This window comes from Somniosus microcephalus, unplaced genomic scaffold, assembly GCF_052327205.1.
Source record: "Somniosus microcephalus isolate GS21.2 unplaced genomic scaffold, FLI_Smic_1.0 unresolved_chr3, whole genome shotgun sequence".
NCBI lineage: Eukaryota > Metazoa > Chordata > Chondrichthyes > Squaliformes > Somniosidae > Somniosus > Somniosus microcephalus.
Window position 1 is genome coordinate 70,206,311 of NW_028225181.1, and position 12,050 is coordinate 70,218,360.

The 12,050-nt window shown below is 47.3% G+C and overlaps 2 protein-coding genes across 2 annotated transcripts in view; both read right to left on the reverse strand.

Moving 5' to 3' along the window:
- The window catches only part of LOC147091915 (uncharacterized), a 290,506-nt gene extending 280,037 nt beyond the window's left edge, over positions 1-10,469 (reverse strand). Inside the window, exon 1 of the mRNA XM_085976937.1 lies at positions 10,304-10,469. The gene's annotated coding sequence lies outside the window, so the exon portion shown is untranslated. The remainder of the gene's footprint in view (positions 1-10,303) is intronic.
- Positions 1-12,050, reverse strand: part of LOC147091921 (uncharacterized) — a 113,774-nt gene that overhangs the window by 3,590 nt on the left and 98,134 nt on the right. The window lies entirely within an intron of this gene.

Sequence of the window (12,050 nt, forward strand, 5' to 3'; positions counted from 1 at the left end):
GAAGTAAAGACATTTGCAAGGTTATGGGGAAAGGGCGGGGAGTGGGACTGACCTGTTTGGACACCATTCACACCTTTGACTGCTGTGATTATCTCTCTGCCGAGGTGTGATAAATGGCAGTTGGAAAGGTTACCTGTAAACATCTGACATGATTCTCTGACTATATAAGCTGTGTCTTTATGCATTTCTCCACTTCACCTGAAGAAGGAGCAGCGCTCCGAAAGCTTGTGATTTCAAATAAAGCTGTTGGACTATAACCTGGTGTTGTGTGATTTCTTACATTTGTCCACCCCAGTCCAACTCCGGCATCTCCACACCATGGCATCTTAATGAAGAATTCGATCATATTATGATCGCTCCGACCCAAGGGGCCTCGCACAACAAGATTGCTAATTAATCCTCTCATTACATAATACCCTGTCTAAGATGTCCTACTCTCTAGTTGGTTCCTCGACATATTGATCCAGGAAACCATCCCGTATATACTCCAGGAATTCCTCCTCCACAGTATTGTTACTAATTTGGTTAGCCCAATCTATATGTAGATTAAAGTCACCCATGATAACTGCTGTGCCCTTATTGCACGCATCTCCAATTTACTGATTACTGCCATCTCCAACCTCCGCATTACTGTTTGGGGTTCTGTATACCACTCCCACTAACGTTTTCTGCCCCTTGGTATTTCTCAATTCTACCCATACAGATTCCACATCATCAGAGCTAATATCCTTCCTTACAATTGTGTTAATCCCTCTTTAACCAGCAATGCTACCCCACCTCCTTTTCCGTTTTGCCTATCTTTCCTGAATATTGAATACCCCTGGATGTTGAGTTCCCAGCCTTGGTCACCCTGGAGCCATGTTTCCGTAATCCCAATCGTATCATATCTGTTTACCTCTATTTGTGCAGCTAATTCATCCACTTTATTTCGAATGCTCCTCGCATTAAGTTCCTCGGAGTCCACATCACGGAAGACCTCTCTTGGTACCTCAATACCACCTCTCTGGTGAAGAAGGCCCAGCAGTGCCTATATTTCCTAAGGAGGCTGAAGGGATGTAACCTGTCACCCCTGCTCCTCTAACTTTTACCGCTGCACAATAGAGAGCATCCTGACGAACTGTATCACAGTATGGTATGGCAGCTGTAGCTACAATGACCGGAAAGCCCTGCAGCAGGTAGTCAAAACTGCCCAACGCATTACCGGCACCTGGCTACCGACCATAGAGCACATATACCAGAAACGCTGTTTACGGAGGTCACGGTCCATCATCAAAGACCCTACCCACCCCAGCCAGTCTGTTCGCCCTCCTTCCATCTGGGAGATGCTACAGATGCATTCACACCCGTACGACCAGATTTAGGAACAGCTTCTTTCCCAGGGCTGTCATCCTACTGAACTCCACAAATAAACTCTAAAGCCTGCACATCTGCCAATGCACTTTATTATGGTTATGTTAATGTATTACAAGCCAAATGTATGTTGAATGTTTAAATGTCTTAATCTAAATGTACACTCTCGGGAGCCGCAAGCCTACATTTCGTTGTACTGCACTTGTGCACTAACAATGACAATAAAAGTTGATTTGATTTGATTAAGACACAAAGCCTTCAGGCTTGTTTTTTTAATGCTCTTAGACCTTTTAGAATTATTTACTGTGGCCATATTTGATTTAAACCCTTGATTTCTCAGACTGCCACCTTTGTTTTTCTCCTTCCTGTCTTTTGCTTCTATCCTTGTTTCCCTTTCCTGTCTCCCTGCTCAGGTTCCCAACCCCCTGCCATTTTAGTTTAAACGCTCCCCTAGAGCACTAGCAAACACTCCCCCTAGGACATCGGTCCCGGTCCTGCCCAGGTGCAAACTGTCAGTTTTGTACTGGTCCCACCTCCCCCAGAACCAGTTCCAATGTCCCAGGAATTTGAATCCCTCCCCCTTGCACCATTCCTCTAGCCACGTATTCATCTGAAATATCCTTCTATTGCTACTCTGACTAGCACGTGGCACTGGTAGCAATCCTGAGATTACTACCTTTGAGGTCCTATTTTTAAATTTACCTCCTAACTCCCTATATTCATCTTTTAGGACCTCATCCCGTTTTTTACCTATATCGTTGGTACCTATATGCACCACGACAACTGGCTGTTCACCCTCCCCTTCCAAAATGTTCTGCAGCCGCTCTGGAGACATCCTTGACCCTTGCACCAGGAGGCAACAAACCATCCTGGAGTCACGTTTGTGGCCACAGAAACGCCTATCTGTTCCCCTTACAATAGAATCCCCTATTACTATAGCTCTCCCACTTTTTCCTCCCGTCCTGTGCAGCAGAACCACCCACGGTGCCAGGAAGTTGGCTGCTGCTGCCTTACCCTGATAAGCCATTCTCCCCAACAATATCCAAAGCGGCATATCTGTTTGAGAGGGGGATGGTCACAGGGGACCCCTGCACTACCTGCCTGCACCTACTACTCTGCCTGGTGGTCACCCATTCTCTTCCTGCCTGTGCAGCCTTCACCTGCGGTGTGACCAACTCCCTAAATGTGCTATCCACGACGTCCTCAGCATCGCGAATGCTCCAGTATGTATCTGTTGAGTCTGTGTGTCCCAGTTATGTTTAGGATCAATCACTGGACACAGACAACAAGAATAACTTGTAACAGGTCTTTACTATTCGAAGGTCAGGGCTGAACTGCCCAGCAAATCCTTGCACAGCACTTATATACCGGTGTGGTCACCACCGGTATTACAGTATACAGCAGCCAAGAGAAAGTAGTACATCTCTTAAGGTAGTTCTCTTAAGGTGGAACAGGTTACATACACCACAATCCTCCCTTTTTAGCTCAACAGTTATATCCCCATTTAACATAACATATATATATATATACAACTTCATGCAAAACAGTTCAAAGATTCAGTCTCTGAGGAGGCCTCCTGGTTCGAGTTGGATAACGCCTTTCAGGGGTCTCTGATTCTCGTTGCTGGGGTGACTCATCTAGTTGGTCTCTTATGTATTGGGCATCATCATCAGGTACATTCACTTCTGAGGTAGATGCTTCAGGTTCACGAACTTCTTCCACGGTTGTCTCTGCCGTAACCATGGGTTCAACCCTTGTTCTCGATTCTACCAGTTGGTCAGCATGACGCCGTATTACATTTTCACCAATATCTACCGTGTACATCAGGGGTCCTTGTCTGGCCCGAATTGTTCCAGATTGCCATTTCTCATTTTTATAGTCCCGGGCTAACACTGGTTGTCCTATTTCGAAGCTCTGAGTGGTCTTGTTATTCATATGCTGGAACTGTTTGTTTTCAACTTCCCTCCACACAGTGGGTTTTAACAAGTCCAACCTGGACCGCAACCTCCTGTTATAGAACATTATGGCAGGACTTTGGTTTGTCACTGCATGAGTGGCGTTTCGATATGCCAGTAGGAATTTGTCCACCTTGTGTTGTAGTGGAATCTGATCTTCGCTCATGGCCTTTATCGCTTTTTTGAACATTTGTACAAATCTCTCGGCCAACCCGTTTGTAGCCGGGTGATATGGAGCAGAGGTATAATGTTTCACCCCATTCTTTTTCAGGAATCCCTGGAATTCTTCTGATACGAACTGCGGTCCGTTGTCTGAACATATTTGTTCTGGCAATCCATTTCTTGCAAATATCGTTCTTAACACCGCGATCGTCTTTTCCGAGGTAGTGGTAGTCATCTTAATCACTTCTGGCCATTTAGAATGTGCGTCCACTGCAATTAAAAACATGGAGTCCATGAAAGGACCAGCAAAGTCAATATGTACACGTTGCCATGGGGTTGAAGGCCATTCCCATGGATGCAGTGGAGCAATCGGAGGTGCATTTTGCACTTTTTGGCACCCCGAGAAGCTTTTCGTCAGCTCCTCTATCTGTTGGTCGATACCCGGCCACCACACATGAGCCCTAGCAAGGCTTTTCATCTTGACTCCCCCCAGATGACCTTCATGCAGTTCCTTTAGAACTCTCTCTCTTAACTTAGGAGGAATAATCACCCTTGTTCCATACATCAATGTTCCTTGACAGAAGGACAGCTCTTCTCGTCTTGCTGAGAATGCCGGTAACAGTGGATCACCATGTGCTGGCCATCCCTTCACTGTCACTTCGTAGACCCGGGACAGTGTCGGGTCGTTCCTGGTTTCTCTTTCAATACTTGCATTGGTAACTGGTAAACATTCGATGATGGTCGAGTGAAATAACTCAACAAGGTCAACCATCGGTGCCTCCTCCTCTGTAGGTAGTGGCAGGCGCGACAGCCCATCAGCATTACCATGCTGCTTTGTACCTTTGAATTCTATCTGATATTGATGTGCCCCTAGGAAAAGGGACCATCTCTGGAGTCTCTGTGCTGTCATCACCGAAACACCCTTCTTAGGATTAAAAATGGATACCAACGGCTGGTGGTCTGTCAGAAGCGTAAACTTTTGGCCCTGCAGGTAATGATTAAACTTCTTTACTCCCCACACAAGGCTGAGAGCCTCCCTATCTATCTGAGCATAGTTGCGCTCAGCGGAGGTCAATGATCTGGATGCGAACGCAACTGGCCTCTCCTGGCCATTTGGCAACTTGTGTGAGAGTACTGCCCCAATACCATATGGAGAAGCATCACAAGCCAAACGAATAGGCAGCGTTGGGTTGAAGTGAGCCAACACTTCCTGAGGTGATCAATGCCTTGCTTTCGCGAAAGGCCCTCTTACAGTCCTCGCTCCACTTCCATGGTACTCCCTTCTGTAAAAGAGCGTTCAGCGGGTGCAGTACCGAGGATAAATTTGGCAGAAACTTATGGTAATAGTTAATCAACCCTAGAAACGACCTCAGTTGGGATACATTATCTGGAGCGGGAGCCTTCACAACAGCTTCGATCTTGTCAGGAGACTTATGAAGCCCCTCCTGGTCAATGACATGACCACAGTACGAGATCCGCTTCCGAAAGAATTCACATTTCTGGCGATTAACTCGAAGACCATATTCTTTCAATCTGGTCAGCACCAGTTCCAAGTTTGCAAGGTGTTCCTCGTCATCATCTCCTGTAATCAGAATATCGTCCAGGTAACATTGTGTACCTGGAATTCCCTGTAATACCTGCTCCATGGCCCTCTGCCAAATTGCTGGAGCCGATGCCACTCCAAAAACCAGTCTATTATACCGGTACAAGCCTCTATGCGTGTTGATCGTGAGGTACTGGCATGACTCTTCCTCAACTTCCATCTGTAAGTACGCCTGCGCCAGGTCTATCTTGGTGAAGTGTTTCCCGCCAGACAACGAAGCGAAGATATCCTCAATCCGCGGAAGCGGATACTGCACCGTGTGAAGCACCGGATTAACAGTGATCTTGAAATCTCCACAGATGCGAACCTTCCCCGGTTCCCCCGGCTTGTTGCTCGATGAACGCTTCATGACGGGGACAATGGGTGTGGCCCACTCACTCCAGTCTACCTTAGACAGTACTCCTGAACGTTCTAGCCCTTCTAGCTCAGCTTCCACAGCAGGTCGTATTGCATAAGGTACCGGTCTGGCTTTGAAAAATTTCGGGTTCGCATGTTCTTCGACTTTGATGTATGCCGTAATTCCTCTCAGTGTTCCCAGTCCCTGTTGGAACACCTCTTTAGCCTCGTCCAATATTCTGGACAATCGTTTAGGTTTGACATCTTTTGTACCGGAATCTACCGTTAGTGCTTTTAAGGAATGCCAGTCCATCTTTATTTTCCTTATCCACTCCCGTCCCAGAAGTGGTGGACCTCCCTCAGGTAGCACATATAAGTCCATTCCTCGGCTTTCTTTGCCCTTGTGGACCACCTTTACCTCTATCTTCCCGATGGGGTATACTCTTTGCCCCGTGTATGTTTTCAATACAATCTCCGTCTCCCGTAGGGGAATATGTGGGAATAACCTTTTGTAATCTTTCTTATTCATGACCGTCAATGCCGATCCAGTGTCCAACTCCATCTTCACTTGGACTCCTGCTATCTGAAGTGTGACCCAAATTGTTTGGATGTCTGCTTCCTTACCAACATTGTGTACTCTTAGACTACCCAGTTCATTACTGCTGGCGTCTGAATGACTTCTGTTCATTCGAACTGTTCTGTCACCTTGTGTACCTTTCTGTACTTTTCCTGCGGTGACTTTTTGTTGCTGGTCTTCTTTCCTGACCGGCATACTTTAGCTATGTGACCAAGCCTGCCACATTTTCTGCATTCCTGATTTTTGAACCAGCACTGGTTCTGATCATGCGTTTCTTTCCACAACGATAACATTTAACTGTACTCAAGACCATTTGGTTGGTGCAGAGTTCCGGTGACCGTAGCTGCATTTCCGCAGTGCCTCTCGCTGCGGCTTCTTGCGATGCTGCAATAGTGACAGCTTTATCAAGCGTAAGATCATTCTCAAGCAGTCGCTTTTGTGTTCCTTCTTTTAACAATCCACACACAAATTTATCTCTCAGCGCATCTGCTAGTCCTGTTCCAAACTGACAGTACTTCGATAGCTTACGTAGTTCAATTAAAAATTCAGCGTTGCTTTCGTCTTTGAACTGCGTTCTCCTGTAAAATTTAAATTGTTCCGCTATCATCAGCGGCGTGGGGCTTAAATGATTTTTCAGGACAGTAACAATATTCGCAAAAGTCTGATCCGCCGGTTTATTTGGTGATATCAGGTGCTTCAATAGCCCGTATGTCTTCGCCCCCATTGAGCTTAATAAGGTTAGTGCTTTCTCATCATCTGGTACCTTATTTGCTTTACAATACACTTCCATACGTTCTACATACGTGGTCCAATCTTCGACATCACTATCAAAGGTATTAATGCTCCCATGTTTAGGCATCCCTGCAAGTTTTTTAATTTTTTTCTTTTTCTCAAAATGGCGGCTTCCCGCGCTTGTCTTCTTCCCCGCCTACTAAAATGGCGGCTTCCCGCGCTTGGCGGTCTTTCCTGCGCTCGTCTTCTTCCGCCGACTGCAATGGCGGATTCCCGCATTTGCCTTCTTCCCCCGCTGGCTGCAATGGCGATTGCCTTGCTGCTGCCGTTCTCGCCTCCCCAGTGGTTCTCACTCCCCGACGCTGCTTTGCCTCGCAGCCCCGCTTGCAGCCCGGTCCTTTACACCGGCTGCGTTTGAATTCTCCGCGGTTCTCGAGCCTTAAGCTTCACAACTCCCCGACGCTGCTTTGCCTCGCAGCCCCGCTTGCAGCCCGGTCCTGTGCACCGGCTGCGTTTGAGTTCTCCGCGTCTCTCGAGCCTTAAGCTGCCCCAGTCGCTGCGCCTCTCGGCTCTTTCTACCGGCCGTGGTCGAGCTCTCCGCCCTTATTCCTCCGTTTTCCCTCCCCTACTTTGCAGTCAACGCGGCCGACTTTCTGCTCGTGTCGCTGATCGGCTTACCCACCACCGTGGTAGAAGGGATGATCACTGCCTGTCACTGATGGAGGGCTTCGTGTCAGAATTCTTTTTCTTTTTAACCTGGGTTCTCGATGCCTCCCGTGCGATGTTGCTCAGCAGGATGATGAGGGCGGATGCCTCTTCTCGACGCCTGTTTTGAGGACGAAGCTGCCTTGGATGTAAAATTGCCGCAGGGTAAGATCGGACTCGTCGCCACTGTTGAGTCTGTGTCCCCCAGTTATGTTTAGGATCAATCACTGGACACAGACAACAAGAATAACTTGTAACAGGTCTTTACTATTCGAAGGTCAGGGCTGAACTGCCCAGCAAATCTTTGCACAGCACTTAGATACCGGTGTGGTCACCACCGGTATTACAGTATACAGCAGCCAAGAGAAAGTAGTACATCTCTTAAGGTAGTTCTCTTAAGGTGGAACAGGTTACATACACCACAGTATCCACTCGCAGCTCCAGCGCCACAATGCGGTCTGTCAGTAGCTGCAGCTGGATACACTTCCCGCACACATGGTCGTCAGGGACACAGGAAGTGTCCCTGATTTCCCACATAGTGCAGGAAGAGCATACCACGGCACAGAGCTCTCCTGCCATGCCTTACCCTTTAATTCATTCAAACTAAACTAAAAGTGAGGCAGGTATGGAGACCCAGGAGGTGGGGGAGCCTCAGCCTTTGCAATTGTCCAACAGGTTTGAGGTTCTTGCGGCCTGTATGGATGAAAGCGGTGGCTGTAGGGTGGATGAGCAAACGGACCGTGGCACCGAGGTACAGGAAGCGATTCAAGCGGGGGGAGTTAATAGGAATATAGTGGTAATAAGGGATAACATAGTCAGGGTGATAGATACAGTTCTCTGCGGCCAAGAGCGATAGTCCAGATGGCTGTGTTGCCTGCCTGGTGCCAGGGTTCAGGATATCTGCTCTGGGCTAGAGAGGAACTTGCAGTGGGATGGGGAGGAGCCAATGGTCGTGGTCCATGTAGGTAAACGACACAGTTAGAACTAGGAAAGCGGTTCTGCTGAGAGACTGTGAGCAGCTAGGGGCTAAATTAAAAAGCAGAACCTCAAGGGTAATAATGTCTGCATTATTACCTGAGCCACGAGCAAATTGGCATAGGGTAAATCAAGTTAGAGAGATGAATGCGTGGCTCAAAGACTGGTGTGGGAGAAATGGGTTTCGATTCCTGGGGCACTGGCACCACACTGGGGAAAGTGGGATCTGTATCGTTGGGACGGTCTTCACTTGAACCGTGCTGGGACCAGTGTTCTGGCGAGTCATATAACTAGGGCGGTAGAGAGGGTTTTAAACTAAATAGTGGGGGCAAGGGATCAAATTTGGGAAGATGTGGTAAATCAAAGAGTAGAGACAAGGCAATAGAGAAAGGTATTAATATGGGAAATGATAAACAGACCGTGACAGGAAGGGATAGAGAGGACAAATCTAAGAGTAAATCAACAGTTAAGGCTAGAGGTTACAAAAATAAAAGGACAAAACTAAAGGCTCTGCATCTGAATGCACGTAGCATTCAAAACACAACAGAGGAACTGATAGCGCAAACAGGAATAAATAAGTATGATCTGATAGCCATTACAGAAACATGGCTGCAGGATGACATAGATTGGGACCTGAATATTGAAAAGTACGGTGACATTTAGGAAGGACAGAAAGCAAGGAAAAGGTGGAGGGGTGGCTCTGTTAATTAATGATGGTATTAGCACAATAGAGAGGGATGACCTAAGTTCAGGAAACCAGGATGTAGAAGCGGTTTGGGTAGAGATGAGAAATGATAAAGGCAAGAAGTCACTTGAGTGTGTGGTGTACAGGCCCCCTAACAGTAACCACACGGTAGGATGGGGTGTGAAGGAAGAAATAATGAGAGCTTGTCAGAAAGGTACGGCAATAATCATGGGGGATTTAATCTACATAGAGACCGTAAAAATCAGATGGGCAAAGGTAGCCTAAATGAGGAGTTCATAGAATGTTTTCATGATAGTTTCTTACAACAGCACGTTCTGGAGCCAACCAGAGAGCAGGCTATACTAGACCTGGTATTGTGCAACGAGATAGGATTAAAGACCTCATAGTGAAGGAGCCCCTAGATAGCAGCGATCATAATATGATTGAACTTTACTTTCAGTTTGAGGGAGAGAAGAGTGGGTCCAAGACTAGTATTTTAAAATTAAATAAGGGCAATTACGAGGACATGAAAGCAGAGCTAGTTAAAGTGAACTGGCAAATTAGGTTAAGGGATAGGTCAATAGAGATGCAGTGGCAGACATTTAAGGGGATATTTCAGAATACACAGAATAGATACATTCCAACGAGAAAGAAAAATTCCAAGGGGAGGACCCACCATCCATGGTTAACTAAAAAAATTAACGATAGTATCCAACTTAAAGAAAAAGCATATAATTGCGCAAAGATAGCTGGCAGGTCAGAAGATAGGACAGAATATAAAAAACAGCAAAGAGTGACTAAAAGATTAATAAGGAGAAAAATTAGAGTACGAGAGAAAGCTAGCTAGAAATATAAAAACAGATAGCAAGAGCTTCTATTGATATTTAATAAAGAAAAGATTTAACAAAGTGAGTGTTGGTCCGATAAAAAGAGTGTCAGGGAATTAATAATGGAAAATAAGGAGATGGCAGTTGAATTGTACAGGCATTTTGTATCGGTCTTCACCATAGAGGATACAAGTAACATCCCAGAAATAGCTGTAAATCAGGAAATGGAAGGGAGGGAGGAACCAGTGTGTATCTGAGTCAATGGGACTCTCTCTGACCTTTCTCCCCAGTCCATCTCCAGGACCAGTGTGTATCTGAGTCAATGGGACTCTGACATTTCTCCCCAGTCCATCTCCAGGACCAGTGTGTATCTGAGTCAATGGGACTCTCTCTGACCTTTCTCCCCAGTCGATCTCTGGAAGCTCTTTGAATCGGAAGAGTTCTCTCCAGTTGGTGCTCTCACAATCCTGTGTTGGTTCACCTGCTGTCGTTCCTCAGTCTGCAATCCCTGTTTACTCTCAGCTGTGGACCTTTCTCAATCACTCAGTCTTTCACCGAGAGATCTAATTATGGCAGGACTGAAAGTAACAACATGAATAGTGTGAAGTAATGTAATGTAGACTTTTCTTCAGCTTAATAAAAATAAAAGTTTGGGTCCGAGTGCTTCTGTCTGATGTTGTCCCTTTTCTCAGATCCCCGCCACGCCTGCCTGGGCTTCCAGCAAATCACCAAAGTTCTGGATAGAAATGTACAATTTCCCTGTGCTTTAGGCAAACCGAAGCTGGGGCCATCTTTCCCAGGTAACACACTGTCTGATCTCACTGGACCCATCCTCCCCAGGTTACACACTGTCTGATCACACTGGGCCCATCTTTCCCAGGTAACACACTGTCTGATCTCACTGGACCCATCCTCCCCGGGTTACACAATGTCTGATCACACTGGGCCCATCTTTCCCAGGTAACACACTGTCTGATCTCACTGGACCCATCCTCCCCGGGTTACACACTGTCTGATCTCACTGGGCCCATCCTTCCCGGGTTACACACTGTCTGATCACACTGGACCCATCCTCCCCGGGTTACACACTGTCGGATCTCACTGGGCCCATCCTCCCCGGGTTACACACTGTCTGATCTCACTGGGCCCATCCTCCCCGGGTTACACACTGTCTGATCTCACTGGGCCCATCCTCCCCGGGTAACACACTGTCTGATCTCACTGGGCCCATCCTCCCCGGGTTACACACTGTCTGATCTCACTGGGCCCATCCTCCCCGGGTAACACACTGTCTGATCTCACAGGGCCCATCCTCCCTGGGTTACACACTGTCTGATCTCACTGGGCCCATCCTCCCCAGGTAACACACTGTCTGATCTCACTGGGCCCATCCTCCCCGGGTTACACACTGTCTGATCTCACTGGACCCATCCTCTCCGGGTTACACACTGTCTGATCTCACTGGGCCCATCCTCCCCGGATTACACACTGTCTGATCACACTGGGCCCATCCTCCCCGGGTTACACACTGTCTGATCTCACTGGGCCCATCCTCGCCGGGTTACACACTGTCTGATCTCACTGGGCCCATCCTCCCCGGGTTACACAATCATAGAAATTTACTGCACAGAAGGCCGCCATTCGGTCCATCTTGTCCGAGCCGGCTGACAAAGATCTATCCACTCTAATCCCACTTTCCAGCACTTGGTCCGTAGCCTGGTAGCTTACGGCACTTCAAGTGCATATCCAAGCAGTTTTTAAACGTGATGAGGTTCTCTGCCTCCACCACCCTTTCAGGCAGTGAGTTCCAGACCTCCACCACCCTCTGGGTGTAAAAAACTCACCTCAAAACCCCTCTAACCCTTTGACCATCTGCTTTAAATCTATGCCCCCCTGATTATTGACCCTTCTGCTAAGGGAAATGGGTCTTTCCTATCCACTGTATCTAGGCCCCTAATAATTGGATACACCTCAATCAAGTCTCCCCTTGGCCTTCTCTGTTCCAAAGAAAACAACCCCAGCCTATCCAATCTTTCCACATAGCAAAAATTCCCCAGCCCAGGCAAAATCCCCGTAAATCTCCTCTGCACCCTCTGTAATGCAATCACATCCTTCCTGTAATGTGTTGACCAGAACTGCACGC